Source organism: Onychostruthus taczanowskii, unplaced genomic scaffold (genome assembly GCF_017590055.1).
Source record: "Onychostruthus taczanowskii isolate IOZ18803 unplaced genomic scaffold, ASM1759005v1 scaffold17, whole genome shotgun sequence".
Classification (NCBI taxonomy): Eukaryota; Metazoa; Chordata; class Aves; order Passeriformes; family Passeridae; genus Onychostruthus; species Onychostruthus taczanowskii.
Genome location: NW_024498906.1, coordinates 11,279,275 through 11,297,250, shown reverse-complemented (window position 1 = coordinate 11,297,250; position 17,976 = coordinate 11,279,275). Strand labels below are relative to the sequence as shown.

General features: G+C 47.0%; 1 long non-coding RNA gene across 1 annotated transcript; it reads left to right on the top strand.

Moving 5' to 3' along the window:
* The first annotated feature begins 601 nt into the window (after positions 1 to 601).
* On the top strand, positions 602 to 11,338 carry LOC121333560. The gene is made up of 3 exons (XR_005952310.1): positions 602 to 676; positions 8,384 to 8,556; positions 11,262 to 11,338. It is a non-coding gene; the product is annotated as an uncharacterized LOC121333560 (long non-coding RNA).
* The last annotated feature ends 6,638 nt before the right edge of the window (positions 11,339 to 17,976 follow it).

Here is a 17,976-nt window from a genome sequence, read left to right as displayed (position 1 = left end):
AAAACCTTTGGAGGTTAAGTGGCAGCCAAATGGACAAGAAATGGACTGAAACGGGCATGGTGGCTGAGGACAAGAATGATTCTCAGCAGGAGGGGTGACCACCTCAAGAGCCTCAAAACACTTCTAGAAATAGGACTAAATAACAAAAGGGTACCCTGAAGTCTGAAAACACCTCAAGTTCATGAAGCAAAATAGCAACATGAGGGAGAAGAAGGGAGGTGGAATAACTGCAGGCAGAAGCAGTTTGTTGAGCCCTTTCCCAACTGAAAGCAAAGCCCAGAACCCAGGGCTGAGGACAGCGAGGCAAAAGGAAGCAGAAAGGAGGTGAGCAAGAGGAGAGGCTGTGGCCAGCTGATGTCCAGACCTATGGCCACAACGTCAATGGGAGCAAGGCCAAAATGACATTGAATCTGCAGAAGCGTCATCAAAATAGCATCCCCCGACAGAAATGCCACGAGTCTGAGGGTCAGCTCCAGGCCAGCTCCTGCAGCCGAGTCAGGCGCTTCCCAGGGGACGTGTTCCAGCTCACCCAGCTGACCTAACTTTGGCTCTGTCCCCGGCTATCGCGCCCAGCGCTGTGTCCAACAATCCAGCGGGGCTGCAGCGCCTTTCAGTGGGACAAGGGGATCACTGGGAGAGCAGAACTGGTGCAGTGGGAGCCAGGAGCCGTGAGGAGGTAACTGAGAAACTGCCCCTCTTCTAACCTGGCTGCATTTGCAGAAGAGGAGCTGAGTGTGTCCCTCCAGGCAGTGGGGATAGGTATCCCAAGGAGAAAAAGTGTCAGGGAAGAGGAAGGCATTCCAAACAGCCCAAGGAGTCTATCCATGCTGCCTGTGGAGCTGGCCAAGGGAGCAGAAATGGTGGATGGAAAGATAAAATGATCAGTTTAAATATTTGTTTTACATGTGGAAGAGATGATAAGGAAGGGGAGATAAGTTGCAGCATGCTACGATTGCAAATAGTCATTTTCGTTTTCCTCTGGGACATGCACATTGCCCCCTTCTGCATGTTTTCCTATGGAAACAAAGAACTTTTCACCTTCCCCCTGACTTTAATAACTTTTGAACCTATTATCTAATTTTGACTGAATTTATTAGGAGGCAATGATATCAAAGATATCATCCCTGTAAGAGTTTGTCAGGCCAGGCAAAGAAGAGAATTTTTCCTATTTGAGAGACCAATATAACCTCACCATTTTCTAAGCAACAGAGAATCCATGTATGCACAAGCCTCTGAAGGGGTGAGGAAGAAAAAGGGCAAGAGAGGTGTCCAAGCACCAGAGGACAGGTGGCCAACTGGCCAAGCTCTCTTGATTGAGGCCAATTAAGCACTAAACACAGTACAGAGCTGGTAATTCTTTGGAAGACATTCTACTTGAAATGGCAAAAAACAAGCTCCCTTTTCCTTGCAGGTGCACCACAGATTTCAATACCAGGGCAAATACGTGAATGAAAATGTCTGTGATATCCTTCCTTCTCACTCCTTCCCTTTCTCCCTGGGGACAGAGCCCTCTCCTGCCTCCAAAGCACAAGTGACTGGGAGGCCATTTGGCAGGGCTGCTCTCCTGCTTTTTGGCTGTACACAGGCACTGCTAAAAACCAACCCACATAAACCACCGGGACAGGAATGGAAACCATAGCAGAATGATCATACTCCTGGTAGGAGGCCAAATGCTAACAGTGCAGAAGCCTGTATGGGTTTGTTAACCTATTAAAATAACATAATTCTTGCCCCACCAGCACATTCATATGTGGCTTCTGCCACAACAGGTCAGTAAAGATTTATTTACCAGGCCTGCAGCACGAAATGCTGTCTGGACCCTGCTGGGAATCTGCAGAAAAATGCAGTAAACAGCAACAAACACTTTGGTGCTTCTCCTTTTGCTGAAAGCAAAGCCTCCAATGGTGGCTATAAATCTTTTGCTGCCACTTGCAGAGGGTATTTACTAATTACAGCATCAGCACGTCTTGTGCCAGTTGTAGGTCATCGGGATAGCCTAGAAAAAGAACAGAAATAGTTTTGCAACGAAGGCAGGCTCAAAGAACGAATGTCTCAGCACTGATCTCTCCACTGCTCTGGCAGCAGCACTAGGAAACTAAGGATCACAATGCAGAGAACAAGGATGTTAATTCTGCCTAAATAACAGACCGCATTTCCTCTACCCGGCTGTTCTGAGGAGCTAATTACACACATTCCCGAATCAAAGAAGTATAAAACAGTCTGCAAATGATTGCAATGTTGATGTGTTGGCAGTCCAAACCATGACATATGGTCCTTCAGTTTGCCATCCTAGAGAACAGGCTCACGAGCAACCCTCGTAAGGCAAAATTACAGAAAGAGGCTGACTCTAGAAATGAGCTTGAGGTGGCCTCTCTCCTTAGCCCCACAAGAGACAGTCAGTGTTTCACAGAGCCGCTGCCAACCTGGTCATAGGTCCCCAAATGAACCTCCCTTGAGGGGGAAGGAAGGTGAATCATATCCAGGCAGGATCCTGGCTCAGTCAATACCCACACACAAACTTTGCAAAGCCAAGATTTCGGCACCAACTCCAGCTGGACATGTGTGTGCCACCAGTCCTGCTCTGGGACCGCTCCGCAGCCGAGTGCCAGCCCCTGAGCCACTCAGCAGCAGGATCCAGACCTTCAGGTTCATCACTGGCCCCCCATCACGGACCTGGGGGAGTGAGGGATACCTACACACCCCAGGAGGGCAGAGGGGTGAGACATGAGCACGCCGAGGGCGTTCACACACAGCCTTCCCCCACAGCAGTCGGTGCGCGTTCGTCGCTCCAGGCCCAGCCAAGGAGGTGAGCATTGCCCCCACTGCCGCAGGGCTTGGGCCATTCCCAAAGGGAGACCCTCCTCTCTCTTCCTCCTCCTTCATGCTGCCCTTGTGTCAGAGAGTGGCAAGATTGATGTCTCAAGACGTTTTGGGATGCAGGTGTGTGGGGCAGGGCAGGTGGGGCCTTGGCCTGGCGGGGCAGTGCCCTGCTCCTCACAGCCCACCCCTCTGGAGCCGGTGTCCCAGCCCTGCAGCAGTGCCAGCCACTGGCAATGCTCCACACCTACCCCTGGAGCCCCTGACACAGCTCCTGAGTGGCAAAGTGACCAGAAGTCCCACCTGGGAGAAGGGCTCAGGAAGGCCAAGGGATATTTAAGGCTGAACATGAGGCCATCATGTTTATCCAGACATTACCTCTCCTCTAACATCTCTGAAACCCAGGAGGGGGTAGCTATATGTGTGCTTTTCCATATCTTTTCTGTCTCTCTCTCTTTCTCCTTCCTCTTCTAATTCCCTCTGCTTGGAATATTTTGAGTAACTTAACATCAAGTGGGTTTAAATTTTGCTAAGTTGAATGGGCCAAGTTAATGCTGTAAGAAGTGTTTTATGTTGACTGAATGTTGTATCAAACCTTTTGCCAAACTTTTGCTGATTTTCTGAATTTTGTCAGTAAAGTCTTAAGTGTTGTTTTGACCCCTTAAGTATATCTCATTGGTATTTCTCCTGTGCATCCAACTCAGAGTACATGAATGGCTGTTAAGCCCTTTTTAAAAGGCTCATCAAGGTGGTTGATTGGGGCCTTACACCTTGCCTGAGCATTTCCTCTTCCTCCATTCCAGCAGTGCCTCACTTCCTACTTTTGCAACCTGACCCAGTGCCACCATCCCCACCTCAGGTCCTGCTCAGCTCCCCAGGTCACTCTCTATCCCCCAAGGACACCCAGTCCAGCAGAACCCCTGAGGACCAGACCACTGCTCCTCTCTGGCGAGCAGAGAAGTGATTTTCCCTGCACAAAGGTTAAGGACAGAGCTGATTTATTTTCTCCTTGCCCTCAGGGATACAAAGTTCAGCTGCACAGAACAGCATCCCTGCATTGAGCAGCTCAGAGCACTGAGATCAAGATTTTGGCCCAGAAGAGAGGTAACCCTGGTTCCCCTGCCTGCATCCTCAATCCACTCTCCTCCTGCCCCATCAGGACTGCAGGACAGGAGGAGCAGGCAGGGAGGAGTTTGACCTCCCCTCCTCCTCCCTTAAGGTCCTGTTTTGAGCTTTTAGCTCAGAATGGATAATTTTTATGTGCTCAGAATCTGCTGTGGACACCATGGACTTCATTAATCCAAAAAAGGCTAAATGGGCACAGTACCTTTGCACTTGCCTGCCTTAATTCACACTGAAATCCCAAATTCTGGTGTGCTGAGGGGCTGCTGGTTGATTTGCTCTCATCCTGCCCGTGTTTGGCCTTCAAATGGGCAAATATAACTCTGGTAACAGAGCAGAGGAAAGCTCATAGAGGCCACAGGAGCATTGTGCCTCTTCGGAAGGAGACAGCAGATAAACAGGATTAAGGAATTTTGCATAGTTCAACCTGCCAGGTCCTGTGAAGAGGAAATGTAGGCAATGCTTGCAGCCCTGATTCAGAGGAGAAGCCTTTGAAATGCTTGCCAGGCAAAATGTGTTAAGATACAAGCTGCTTTTCCTCTGTAGCAGGGTGCAGTGCAGGGAACAGCTCTGTGGAGCCCACCCCACGCCAGGCACAGTCTGTGGTGCTTAGACAGATTTCAAGAGCCCTGGGAGCCAAGCAAAGCAGTCCTGATTCTGAGTCACAGCCTGGTGCTGGTGCTGGAATTCAAACAGGGAGATCCCCTGCAAGATGTTCTGTTATGGACCAGACTGAAAAATTTCACCAAGAATTGGTTTCCCAGGAAGACCTCAATTTTTTTCACCTCTTTTTTTCTATTGTTGTTGAAAAGTGCTGAAAACTAAAATATTTAGAATGGGGCTGGTTGTATTTGGGATTTTCTTTAGGGAAAGGGGCTGGGCCTGGGATTATATCTAGAGAAAGTGTTTGGATTTTCCAGTTTCCTTGAGGTGAAACTGGCTTGTTCTGACACCTGGTCTCAGGGCAGCAGGTGTATCCTGCAGTTGTTTGGGCTATGCCCTGTGGGAATGCAGTATTAGAGACTCTGCCCTCAGCAGTCTTGCCCCCCAGGAGGAGAGGATATGTCTGTAACTCACCACTGCTCCGGGACAAGAGAAGCTGCCAGTGTCCCTCCCCAAAACCAGAGGCCTTCATATCCTCTCCTGACTCCTGGCCACGGCACCAAAGAATGAACACTGATTTTTGTGAGCTCTCTGTAAGCCGGCATACAGTGAAGCCTGAGAGGGCTCTGCTTATGAAACCCAAGGGAAAGATATTGGGAGAAAGGACAGGAACACTGCAAAATGAAGTTCCTGCTGTGTGATCAGCTCTGTGGAGTGCCATCCCAGCCTGCATGGGGTCACTGGGCTGTCACCTTCTTTACCATTAGTGGCTCTGCCTTTTTGCCCCTCAGGTTTGGCTGGGGATGCAGCACAGAGCCAGGGTTGGCCATTTGAGTGAAGTTGGAGAAAGGGGACAGAAGAAAATCAAGGCAGAAACCAGCACAGCCTAAGCATTCCCTGTGGCACAGGGACAAGAGCAGCATCCATCATCCCATTGGAGTGGGGCTGAGGCAACCCATGCAAGAGGGGTGGTGCAAGATTTTGGATATTTCCTGAGTGCCCAGGGTGCTCATAGAGAGTCTGGCTGTCTCTACAAGCAAGGGGAGTGAGGCAGCCCTTGGGCAGCTGCCAGAGATGGAAAGTGAGGTGGGTGATCCTCAATGGGAACATGGGAACTCCAGGTTGGGTAACTCAGTCCCATCTTCACAAGAAAGTATTTTATTTCTAACCAATTCTATCTAAAATAAAGAAAAATCTAAACTTTTAATTTTTAATTTTTTTTATTATTTTTAGGATTTGTTCAATTATTTATTTGCAGATAATAATGCAAAAAGGTTCTTCAGAGTTGGTCTGGACAATGTTCTGTTAGAACTCCCACACAAGGGGCACCCACCACTAGTGAATTATAAGGAATTGAGTGAGGAGTCAGGTCTGGTTTTCCTGCATCTGCTCGGAATTTTCTCTCTTTCACATCATATCATACTTGTTCTACCCCTCAGGGCACTCCTGTCCTTGGATGAGGTTTTGCTGTGGCTGTTAAATCCTGTTTGAATGGACTTCCAGACAGCCCAGACAGCTGAAAGCTTGGCTGCACAGAATGCAGGACAGGACTGTTGGGATGGGGAGCAGGCACGGGGAGAAGCTGCTTCTCCAGATGAGGTCTGAGCTGTGCTGTGCAGGTTTCCAGAGCAGCTCACCCCTCCCCTGCTCTGCTGGGCTCGGGGGGCTGTGGGAAATCTGCTTTGCTGGCCCATTCCACAGAGCTCTGTGTCCAGCTTCACTGCCCTGCCACTCCAGACCTGCTGGCTCTGAGGAGCCTGCAAGAGCAATGCCAAATGGGCAAGAGAAGATGTAAGCATGGACGATTTGTCAAAGAAAACTTTTTAAAAATATCATATATCCCACAGCAGTCCAAAGTAATAGCTCAGCTGCTGAAAAGGTGGAATTAAATAGGTCAGGCTGTAGAGCTGTGCTGCTCTCTGCCAGCTAAAGGAACTAACTTCTCATCTGTTAGACTGTTTCATCTTTTGCTGTTCCAAGAATCCATCTTTCTGCTAGTAATGATGTCAAATAAATCTTCACTAAAATGTAAAAATGTTTATGATTATACTTACTGACCCGTTCCTTTATTAAATGAGGACAATGGGATGATGCCTTGATATTTACTAATGGGTTACTCCCATCTAACCTTTTCTTGTTCATCCAGATCATCTGTTTTCATTTCACCATTCAATGGCTGCCAATAAAATTAAGTCAATTAAATTAAAGGTCTATTATGTTCTTTCAAATCAGGCTGAGGCCTTTTTTCTTTCCCCAGTCAATTCTCTGAGAAGATTTTTGATAGGGCAGCTGGGAAATCTGGAGCAGATTCTCCTCTGCTGGAAATTAGTTTAGCTTTTCAGAAATCAATAGAGAGGCATCAGCTTACCCCAGCTGAGGGCCTGAGCCCTGATGTGTGGGAATAAGCCTCAAGCCTGTCTTTGGGCCAAGATTTAGGTCTGGAATCACTCCCTCATACAAAGACCTTGTCTACTTGTCAAAGTGTTAGAAGTTACTTATAACATATATGGTGCATTTACACCATCATCTCTTCCCCATGGAAATACCCCTAGCCCAGTATAAAAATGACCTTTTATATTTTACTTTAAATGTGAGCTATTGCCAAGAGGCATAAGTGAAATTGATAAAAGAGTCTAACGTCACATCATAGGGTCTGCATGAAGATGTATGCTTTGGTTTTCTGATTTAGTTTATTTTAAATTTTCCAGTATAAACAAGATCTTAACATCTTATTAAGTGATTATTAAAATAAAACCAAGGAAGAATGTTCTACATCCTAACAAAAGCCTGCAGATATTTTACACAAAATTCTTACAGGGCTAGTGAAAATGTCAAGAGTAAACCTAACCAAGGCACCACCACCTTGCTCAAGTGACAATCCTGAATACTTTTTTCAACTTCTAAGTGGTGAGCCTTCCTTAATGCTCTGAACGCCTTGTAAGAAGTCATCTGTAAACTCTTAGCTCATCATCTCAGTGCTGCTATTGTATTTGAAGCCCCAGCCCTCTGTTAGCAATCATCTCAAAGGGCTGGTGCACAAGTGGAAAGTGTTTTGTCTTCTTGCAGACTTGGTTGCAAAGTTAGCACAATCCCCAGCAAGCCTAGGCAAACTCTGCTGTGAAAGGAAGGCAAATAAAGACCTGCAAGAGCTCCTTCACAGAGGCTGAGAAAAGAGACAATGTTTACCAAAAACCATAAAGCAAACTCAGGAATTAAGGCTGAACAGCTTTGTGTATGTTTCCAAGTGAGAGACTTTGTAAGCAAGGCTTTATTTAACTCTCTGCTGTCACAAATTCAAACAGTGAAATGGCTCCTAACCCTAATTAACTCGAAATGTTTGACATCTTAGGAAAGCCTTGAAGCACAGAAGGGCTTCCTATCAGCCAAACCTACAGTGCAGACCGAAAGTTTCTCTATTCAAACGTCAGTTTTTCAATTTGCATCAGGCATCATATAAACTACAAGCAACCTCACACAAGAGCCAGCAACCTTTTTGGCTCCTAGAGTGCATTTTTCTGGGATAAAAGCTTTAAAGTGATCTACATAACTGCAAGCAGAAAATCCCAACTTCTTCTCAGACTCAAGGGGTGTGAAAATGGGTACAAGTGATTCGGTCACACAGTGAAAAGGTAAAGCAGTAATGTCCCTTGCATGGTGTTGCAAGAGGGGTAGGAAAAGAGAACAAGGTCAGACCTTCCTCTGTGCTGATCTCTCTGTCACTGGGCAGAGGATGGATCAGAGAGAACCCAAAATTTCTACTACTACTCAGGCTAGTGACTACCTAAGGATAGAAAGCTTAACCCACTCTTTCCTCAAATGATCTTGTCTTTCATTTGTGCAGTTCCAACTCTAAATGGCCTCTGAAATGATGCAAACAAGATCTGGTTGCTCATTGCCTGTTAATGACCCTGCTGCTGTGCAGCTCCATCAGCTCTGCGTAGAGCTCATTTCTGCTGAACAATCACAGCTCAGTGGCTGGAAACCCAGAGATCATCAATTTCAAGAACTGCAAAGGTGAGCTTCCTCCTGGGACATCCAAAACTCCTGCAATTGTCAAATTAGTGGAGTTGTGTTGGGGTAAAAGTGATGCAAATGAGGAGAACACTTACTTGGCAATTTATGTGCTGTATCAGGAAAACGTTATCACCCCTGACATATCAGGGAAATTCTGTGTTTACTGACACCTTTGCAACACAACGGTGATTTTGATGAAATCCTTGGGTAATGATTACATCAGGGGAGTTACACCACTGAAAAAAAATTACAGAGTTTTCCATCTGTGCTGTATATTAGCACAGATGCAGTGCTGATGACTTCCATGGGGTTATCCCTGTGTAGAAGAAAAGCAGGAGAGCTCAGATTTCTGTGTTTCATCAGCTGAATCTGGGAGCCACAGCCAGGAGAGCTTGGTGCTGGTGGGAGAGAAAGGGATGCTTACACCTGATGTGCTCATAGGAGCAGGGTTTGACCAACAGTAGCAGCAGGAAAATAAATTCTCCATCTCTAGACGTGCATCACGTCTGTAACTCACTGACAATGGTGGGTTTTAACAGGAAGGAGAAGAATAAAAGCAAGAATAAACACTCTGAACAAGATAATCTGAGTTTGTATACAACAGCCTTTGCAATCCAACTGCTTTTTCCTTAAAGAAAGATCTTTCTTTAAATCTTTAGATCAAGGTGCCCCCATGAGAACTACTGGTCCTTTTGACCAAAACTGAAGTGTTGCTGTGATAAGGACTAGCCTTATCAGCCTGGGGGCTGTGGAAGAAAGTGCACGAAGCTCAGGGTAGGGGAGGGTGCTGGAAGGGTTTGCAAACATCTGGGACATCTGGGCTGCTGAGTCACATGTGCAGAGAGAGCCTGTGCTGCAGGCAATGGCCAGATGGCAAAAGAACACAAGAAAAGCTGTGTCCCATGTGCCTCTCAAACAGGACATGAAATTTGAGAGTAGTACAGGCAATCTGTATTGAAAGGGTGGCTGAGGGGCTTAGCCCTGACTGATTGGGAAGGGGTGTCCATTGCCAGAAACAGCAGAGGAGTGTGATTCCCATGCAGGATGAGGCACAAGCAGTGGATCCCACCCACGGCACCAGGGCACTCTGGGGGGACCTGTCCACCCCCAGGCAGCACCCCATGTTTGCTGAGGAAAGATCCTGCATGGATCTGGTATCCCTGGCCTCTCCACTGGGCTCTCTTCATGTCAGAGCTGCCAAGGAGGTCAGAGCTGTGCCTTGTCTGCTCTCCCCAGGCTCAGTCAAGGCCCTGCTGCATCTTCCTCCAGCACCTCTGTACAGGGAAGGCAGAACACTCCCTGCAAGCTTTTCCCCTGGAAGAGCAGAAAACCACAAGCAGCTCTCAGCAGGAAAGAAAATGGTAAGAAAAGAGAGTGATGAGATAATGTGGATGGTAATGTGCAGCAGTGAGGGAGATAAGCAGTAGTTTGTTAGTCTGATTGATTGAGCAGGGATTATTTGCAATATCCATGGTGGAGTGATGGAGCCCTCATGGGGCTGATGAGCCCAGTTCTGACAGCCTGGGAGTTCCTGTGTCATTGCTCCTGACTTTCCTTCCCTGCCAGCTAGACTGGACTCCTGGAGTGCTTTTCTTTCCCCTCCTCTTGTTTGCTGGTGGAAAGTGGAATTTCATTGCATGAATGTAGGAGCAAAAGCCACGAGAACAAAAAGCAAATATTGCAAGACTGACAAAATCACTAGAGCTGGCAGCACCGCCTGGATTTGTCTGCTCAGTATTCATTCTAGAATAATTAGAAGAGACTTAACCAGCCCACTGGCATAGACAGGGACACACGGTGCCTTGCAAAAGTCAGGGCAGAGAATAAAATGAAAAAATAGTGCAGCCCAGCTCACTGCAGACACAGAATTTCAGTGTGAGAGACTTGTGGATCCGGTCTCTCTCTGTGAATGCCCATGTTCCCCGCTGCGTTCCCACATCCCTGCAAATTTCAGCACAAACAGGTACTTCTTGAGCCTTCTACCAAACTGTAGGGTAAACAAAGGCCATATGACAAGAGCCTGGATTAAGAAAAAGAGCTGATTAACTCCAGGCATTTGCCAAGTCAATGTGTCTAGACTGTATCCAGTCAATGCTGCAGACCAGCTTTGATTCCCACTGCTTCTGGCATTCCAGTGGTGAGAAGCACTTTGTGGTGTAAACTTGTCCTTACTTCACTCACAGTTCTCTGTAGATCTCCTGGGACTTGTTTAATATAACATGATCATCCCAGTGTCACCACAGTAAGGACCAGTGAGCCACATCCTGTGTTCCTCAGGCACTTGGTACTTTCAGGGCAACAGGAACACCCACTCCAAAGCTGACAACTCAAACACAATGTTACAGATGCCCTTTCAGACAAATATCACAGTTAGACTTTGAATCTTCTCTCAGGTCCAAAACTTCACAGCCAGTCCTCCATGGTTTCAAGGAGAACAACATTTTGCATTTTCCCTCTAGGTAGCAATTTATTAAAAATGCCAAGACAAGCAACTTTCCAGGGAATCCTGTTTCTGCCTGCTGGAGGACAGCTGTGTTAACCAGCCACCAGTCAGACCAAGCCCAACATTCTGCAGCTTCCTCCTGGCTCTCCTCTTTCTCTCCAGTCTGGGTTACAAAGCATGAGAAGAGGCTTTACTGATGGAAAACTGTAGGGAACAAGGTATTCTCAAACACAGTGGTTATGGTAATATTATATCCTTGCAGGGCAGAAACAAGGCAATTTCTTCTAACAAAGAACCAGAAGCAACAGCACCACCAACCCTGGGAAAGCAGAGTGAGACCCATCTGACAGAGCTGGGTGAAACACTCCATCAACCAAGACAACCTCAACAAGGTGATGGGTAAACAGGACACCTTTTTCTCTCTCTGTAAATACACACACTCTGTATGTGCAGATGCACGTGTGCCATTATGTGTATTCAGGTAGAAGCATTATTCAGAGAGAGGTTAATTCCAAGCTGATGATGCCCATTAGTGCAAGACATAACCAGCAATTTGGAAGCATCCAGAAGTGTTTCCATCTGTGAGTATAGAGCAGCTGAATTGGATTGTAGAGGCAGCAATGGCTCTCCCTCAGGGATCCTCAGCAGGCAGGCTGGTGCCTCTACTTCCCCACATACCTTTCATCACAAGTCAGAGTTAGGCTGCAAGGAGGATTTGCTGCCTTATCACCTCCTCCTGCCCCTTTCACTGGCATTTACATCAGCCTGAATCTGGCCTGTCTCGTTTAAACAAAGCTGTAAAAAAATATCCTTGCATTTTCCTAATCTCAAATAGATTTAGAGAGCCTAGTGCAGCAAAAGGCAAAGTAAAACTCACTTGCCTAACAAGCACAATCTCACTGATGGAAACCAAAAGACTTATGCCAAAGGAAACCTTAATAGTCACCTGGAAAAAACATTAACTTGAGTTGCATCTATTTTCTAATGGCATATTGTGTACGTAACAAAACACCCACAAATAATTTTGGGACCAGGGATGTTCCCCCTTCCAATTGTTTTCATCATGGGGGCCGACAGGGCTCTTACGTGCACTTTCGACTGCCGTGGTGAAAAATGTGTTCCCTGTTTGTTCTTGTTCTGCCTCTGCAGGAAATCAGAGACTCTGGCTTCCTGTAGGCTACAGATGCTTTATTCTTTGTATTCCCCAAATAGGAAGTCCTGGGGTCACTGGCCAAATATATGGAAACTTAATTTCATTTCAACACAGGATTAATCACTAGGAAGTGTCAGGACATTGATGGGCTGATAACAAGACAGTTACAACAGAAACCTTTTATGGGCACCAGGGTCACAGCATTTGGCAGCTGACAAGGAGCTCTGAGTCTCCCCTCGAATGGGGAAGGAAGGCTACCTGATGAGAATTAACACCGGCAATTGTAATAGCAGTGTTTGTTTAATGCCCTGTAAACCTCACCAAACTTTTAAGCCTTTTCATATTTTGAGAGGAAGGTAAACTGTTTTTGATGACTAACCCCTGTTTTTGATGACTAAGCTCTGTGTTTTCACTCTACAAATCAAAACAGTCTGCGATAAACATCCTCTCCTTACCACAGCCTGGCAATGGCACAACTCCACTCAGCTCAAGGAAAGGCTTCTGGTTTGCACCCTTGGAATCAGAGAATCATTAAGGTTGAAAAAGGCCTTGAAAATCATCAAGTCCAACCATCAACCCAGTGCTGCCAAGTCCACTACTAAATCCCTAACCACCACATGTTTTAACACTTCCAGGGATAGTGATTCCACTGCTTCCCTGGACAGTCTGTTCCAATGTCTGGCCACACTTCCACAGTAAAGGAATTTTCCTCATATCCTATGGTGCAGCTTGAGGCCATCCCCTTTGACCCTGTCCCTTGTTACCTGGAAGTCACCAATAAGTCCCCTACTGCCATTGCATGTCAGAGGGTGTCCAGGCTAATGGATAGAATGGGAACACTGGAAACCCCAAATTTAAATCCAGGAGCAATTAAATGGAGTTCCACCAAGTGTGCTCAGTCTTTCTGTTTAAACACAGCCAATACCACACTGCTATAAGGTTAACAACTATTGTTATTCCCATTATAAAGGTGGGAAAAGTGGGGTACAAAGAGAGCTTGATCTGTGCCCAGAGAGTTGTGGTCTTTGTCAGCACTCAGGGACTGACAGCATCAGCCGTAGAATTAAAGAATCATAGAATGGTTTGGGTTGGAAAGAGCCTTAAAGATCATCCAGTTCCAGGCCTACTGCCATGGGCAGGGATATCTTCCACTAGATCAGGTTGCTGAGAGCCCCATTCAAATTGGCCTTGAATACTTCCAGGGATGGGGCATCCACAACATCTGGACAACATGTGTCAGGGCTTTCATAAATATTATGTCATCTCCTGCAACAGAGGAAGAGATATGTCAAAATTATAGGACTTTGTGAAGACAACATGCTCCTAAAAGCATCTTCAATTCAGCATTTTCTACAATGAGCAAACAGTGAGGGAGGAATCTCCTTTACAGAAATGAAGATCCCCTTCACAGAGAGCAGCAGGTGCCCTGCCCAATCTGCACTTGTGCAGTGTACAAAGGGAGCTGTCACCTCCTCCCCTCTGAAAACATACAGCAAGTGAGTATTTCAACTCCTACCCTTTCTGAGCTTGTGTGACATCTGCTATGGGAAAGCTGTCACGTCAGCCCATTGTGCTTTGTGTGCATCCTCCACCTCTGCTGTCTGAAGCTCGAGATGAGAAGAGCCAGGTGTGTAGAGGGATGGCCTCTGAATGCCACACCCAGCTGCCATCACCCTTCCCATACCAGCAGAGCTGAGAGGTTCACCAAGGTCCTGAGCCACCTCACAGGCTCTTTCAGCATGCAAATCCAACACCACAAAAATATCCCTTGATGAGCAAGATTAAAGTATCAGCACTGTACCCAGGGAATAAACTGTTGGATGCACAGCTGGTGGGGAGAGAAGCCTTAGGTGGGAGTGCACCAGTTTTCTGCCTGAACCCAGCTCTGCAGAGCTCCTCTCTCCTTTAATTAATCCCTGCTTCATTCAGTGATGCAGAGTGGACGTTCACCTAAACCCATTAATAACCTAAGGGATTTGAGCATGAGTTTAATATTAAACTCACAGTTAAATGTTCTGCTGAATGAAAATGGAGCCAGAAATTGGCTTATGTGCTTTGCTGAGTAGGAACAGCTTGCAGCAGTTCAGCATCAGTGGCAGAGGGAGATTACTCTGTGAGGATGATTCACTCCACTCAAGCCCAGACAACCCCGAGCTCCACCAGCCACATCCCACCCTGCCTGTAAAGAGACTTGAGAACACGAGAGCCTTGAATTGAGCAATGATGCATATGATGAGTGCTGCCAGAAGACACCCAGGATGTGAGAACAACAAATGCAGAAAGGTTCACTGCAGAGCATCTCTGCCTTGGGGATCTGCATGAACCTGCAGAAAAGCTGCACGAGGGGAGCAGTAACCTTATCGACCTGATGTGCAGTGAGTCAAACCAGCAGCACTTCAGCCAGCTCCACTTAGGAGCACTTGCCTACACTACAAAGCCTTTAGCAGCAGCTAAATTGGCTGATTTATGTCAGAAGATTCAGTTTATATTTAGAGGGGGGTGATTTGGAAGATTTATCTTAATGTTCTCCCTGAATAAAATATAGCTGTGTTCTTCTGCTGGTCTAAATTCTGCTTACCCTACTTGCTTTCCTGATCTACCTAACCTGGTTTGGGAAATAATTCCTTTTTGCCCAGAAAAATGTCAGCTTAGCTGAGGAGACCAATGCAGTGGCAAACATACAAAGAGGCAAGGAAAGGCTTCCCAATGGTAAATCATTTTTGTTACAGGCAAAACCCAAAGGAAAAAGAAGTAAACGACTTATCACAGAAACAGTCATGCTAAAAGCCTGTCACAGACAGAGTTTACATTAATGGGTAAATAAAAGACATCAAGAAAGGCATAAAAGACATCAAGAAAGGCATAAAATATTGCCCTGAAGGATGTGTCCTCTACAGAAATGGCTGGGCTCTGGAGGACAGGGACTGAGAATGGAAAGAAGCAAATAGTGAGACCCAAATCATGGAATCATGGAACAGTGTAGGCTGGAAAAGACCTCCAAGATCATCAGGTCCAACCATTAACCCAGCATTGCCAAGGCCACCACTAACTCATGTCCCCAAGCACCACATCTGCACATCTTTTAAATGCCTCTAGGGATGGTGACTCCACCACTTCCCTGGGCAGCCTGTTCCAATGCTTGGCCATCAAGAAAATTTTCCTAATATCCAACCTAAACTTTCCCTGGCACACCCTGAGATAATTTCCTCTCCTCCTATCATGTGTTACTTGGGAGAAGACAGTGACCCCCACCTGGCCACAACATCCTGCAATGGAGTTGTGGAGAGTAGGAAGGTCCCACCTGAGCCTCCTTTTTCCCCATACTAAATACCCCCAGCTCCTTCAGCACTTCCTGGTCAGACTTGTGCTCCAGACCCTTTCCCAGCTCCATTGCCCTCCTCTGGACACACTCCAGCCCCTCAATGTCCTTCCTTCATTGCAGAGCACTCTTGCCCAGTTTAGAGTCATCTGCAGACTGACTGAGGGTGCCTCCATCGCCTCATCCAGACAATTAATAAAGACATGGAACAGAACTGGCCCCAGTACCAAGTCCTGGGGAACGCTGCTTGTGCCTGGTCACCAGCTGGGTGTAATTCTGTTCTCCACCACCCCTGGACCTGGCCACCCAGCCAGTTTTTAGCCCAGCAAAGAGTGCACCCTCCCAAGCCATGAGCAGCCAGTTTTTCCTGGAGAATGCTGTGGGAAATGACATCAAAGTCTTTACTGAAGTCCAGTACAAACAACATCCACAGCCTTTCCCTCACCTGCTAAGCAGGTCGCCTGGTCACAGAAGATCAGGTTTGTCAAGCAGGACGTGCCCTTCCCAAACCCATGCCAGCTGGACCTGATCCCCTGGTTGTCCTGCATGTGCCACATGATGGCACTTGGGATCATTTGCCTCATGACCTTCACAGCACCGAGGTCAGGCTGACAGACCTGTAGTTCCCAGGATCCCCCTTCTGATCCTTCTTTTAGCTGGGCAGCACATTTACTGATTTCCAGTCACGGGTAACTTCCTCAGTTAACCAGGACTGTTGGTAACTTATGGGAAGTGGCTTGGAAAGCTCCCTCAGCACCCTTGGATGAATGCTATACAGACTTGTGTATGTCTGTATGTCTTGCAGTAGGTTGCTGGTGATTTTCCCTTGGATTATGGGTCTTCATGCTGTTCCCTGTCTTCCAAATCAGGGTACCCAGAAAACAACTGCTTTTACTACTAAAGACTGAGGCGAAGAAGGCTTTAAGTATTTTCCCCCAAATCCAAGAAAGGATGGAGAGTCTCTTAGACCTCTTCTAGCTGATAATGTAATTATAGAAACAACTGTTATTGTCTTTTCCAGCAGTAGACAGATTAAGTTCTATCTGGGCTTTGCCTTTTCTGATTTTCTCCCTGCATGACCTCACAACATTCTTGTAGTCCTCCTGAGTTGCCTGCACCTTCTTCCAAAAGTCATTAATGCTCCTTTATTCCCTGAGTTCCAGCCAAAGCTCTCTGCTCAGCCAGCCTGATCCTTCTGCCCCTCTGGCTCATCCCTTGACACATGGGGATGGATGGCCTGCTCCTGCTGTGTCTTTAGGATTTCCTTCTTAAGAATCTCTGTTTCTTCCTGGACCTCTTTGACCTTCAGGACTGCCTCCTAAGGGACTCTGTCAACCAGACTCCTAAAGAGACCAGAGCCTGTCCTCTGGAAATCCAAGGTGGCAGTTCTGCTGAGCCCATTCCCTACTTCTCCAAGAACTGAAAACTCCACTATTTTGTGGTTGTGATTAAAGGATCCTGCTGAAATTTGTTGAACGTCTTTTGCAGTATTTAAAGTCCTATGAAATAGCCCCCAGAAAGTGTGAGCGGGCTCCAGCCAACCTCTGAACCAGCCAGTTGGAGCTGTGGTGAGCAGGAATCTCCTGAGCCCAGGAACTGGCATCAGCAAGGGGCCTTCATGGCCAGACCAAGCCTTGGGGGAAAAGCTGTTTTTGCAACTTCACTGACCTCTTTGTGCAGCTGTGCAGGGCTGGGATGAGGGAAAGGGGCAAGGGGTCCATCCAGCAGGGGATATTCTGAGAATAAGATGAGCAAGAATTGCATTTCACAGAAAATTTAAAAAAAAAAAAAAAAAAAAGAAAAAAAAAGGGTGGGGGGGAGGATTTCAACACTTGTTCCCTACTCCAGCAGGAATTCAATTTTGGATAGCCCCAACACGAGGACAGGAGGGAGGAGAAGGGAGTGGGGGAAAGGATGAGGGGGAAATGTGGAGAAAGCTGGAGAGGAGTGCCTGAGGCAGCTTGGGCTGGGGCAACGCCAGCATGCCTGAGGTCAGACATGGGGAGCACTTAATCCTCAGCAGGGCTGCTCACTTCCTCACTGTTTAAAAAAAATACATCTATTTACAGGACCTCTCAGGGAAGGGAAGTTCTGTGAATCAGTGTCTGACTATTAGCTGCTGACCCAGATGAAGGCATTAGCAACTCGGAGTGCCCCTTTCACGTCGGCTCCCCAGGCATCCTGTGAGCTGTGTGCCATTAGAGCCAACCTCACCTGACCTTGCATCACTGCCACGTTGACACAGCAAAGAAATGGCCCTTATGGCCCTCAGCTGACCTCAGGGGCCTTTGCATCCTGCCTTGAAACTTTTCTTTCAAGGTCCTCAGCTTGTTGTAGTGCAAAATCTTTCAGTATGTTAGAAAACTCCTCTGAAGGAGGTATTTTCTCTCTGTGCCTCACTGTCCTTGGGCCTTCTCACAGCAACCAAGTTAGAATCATAAAATCATAGAATGGTTTGGATTGGAAGGGACCAAAGATCATCCAGTTCCAACCCCCTGCCAAGGG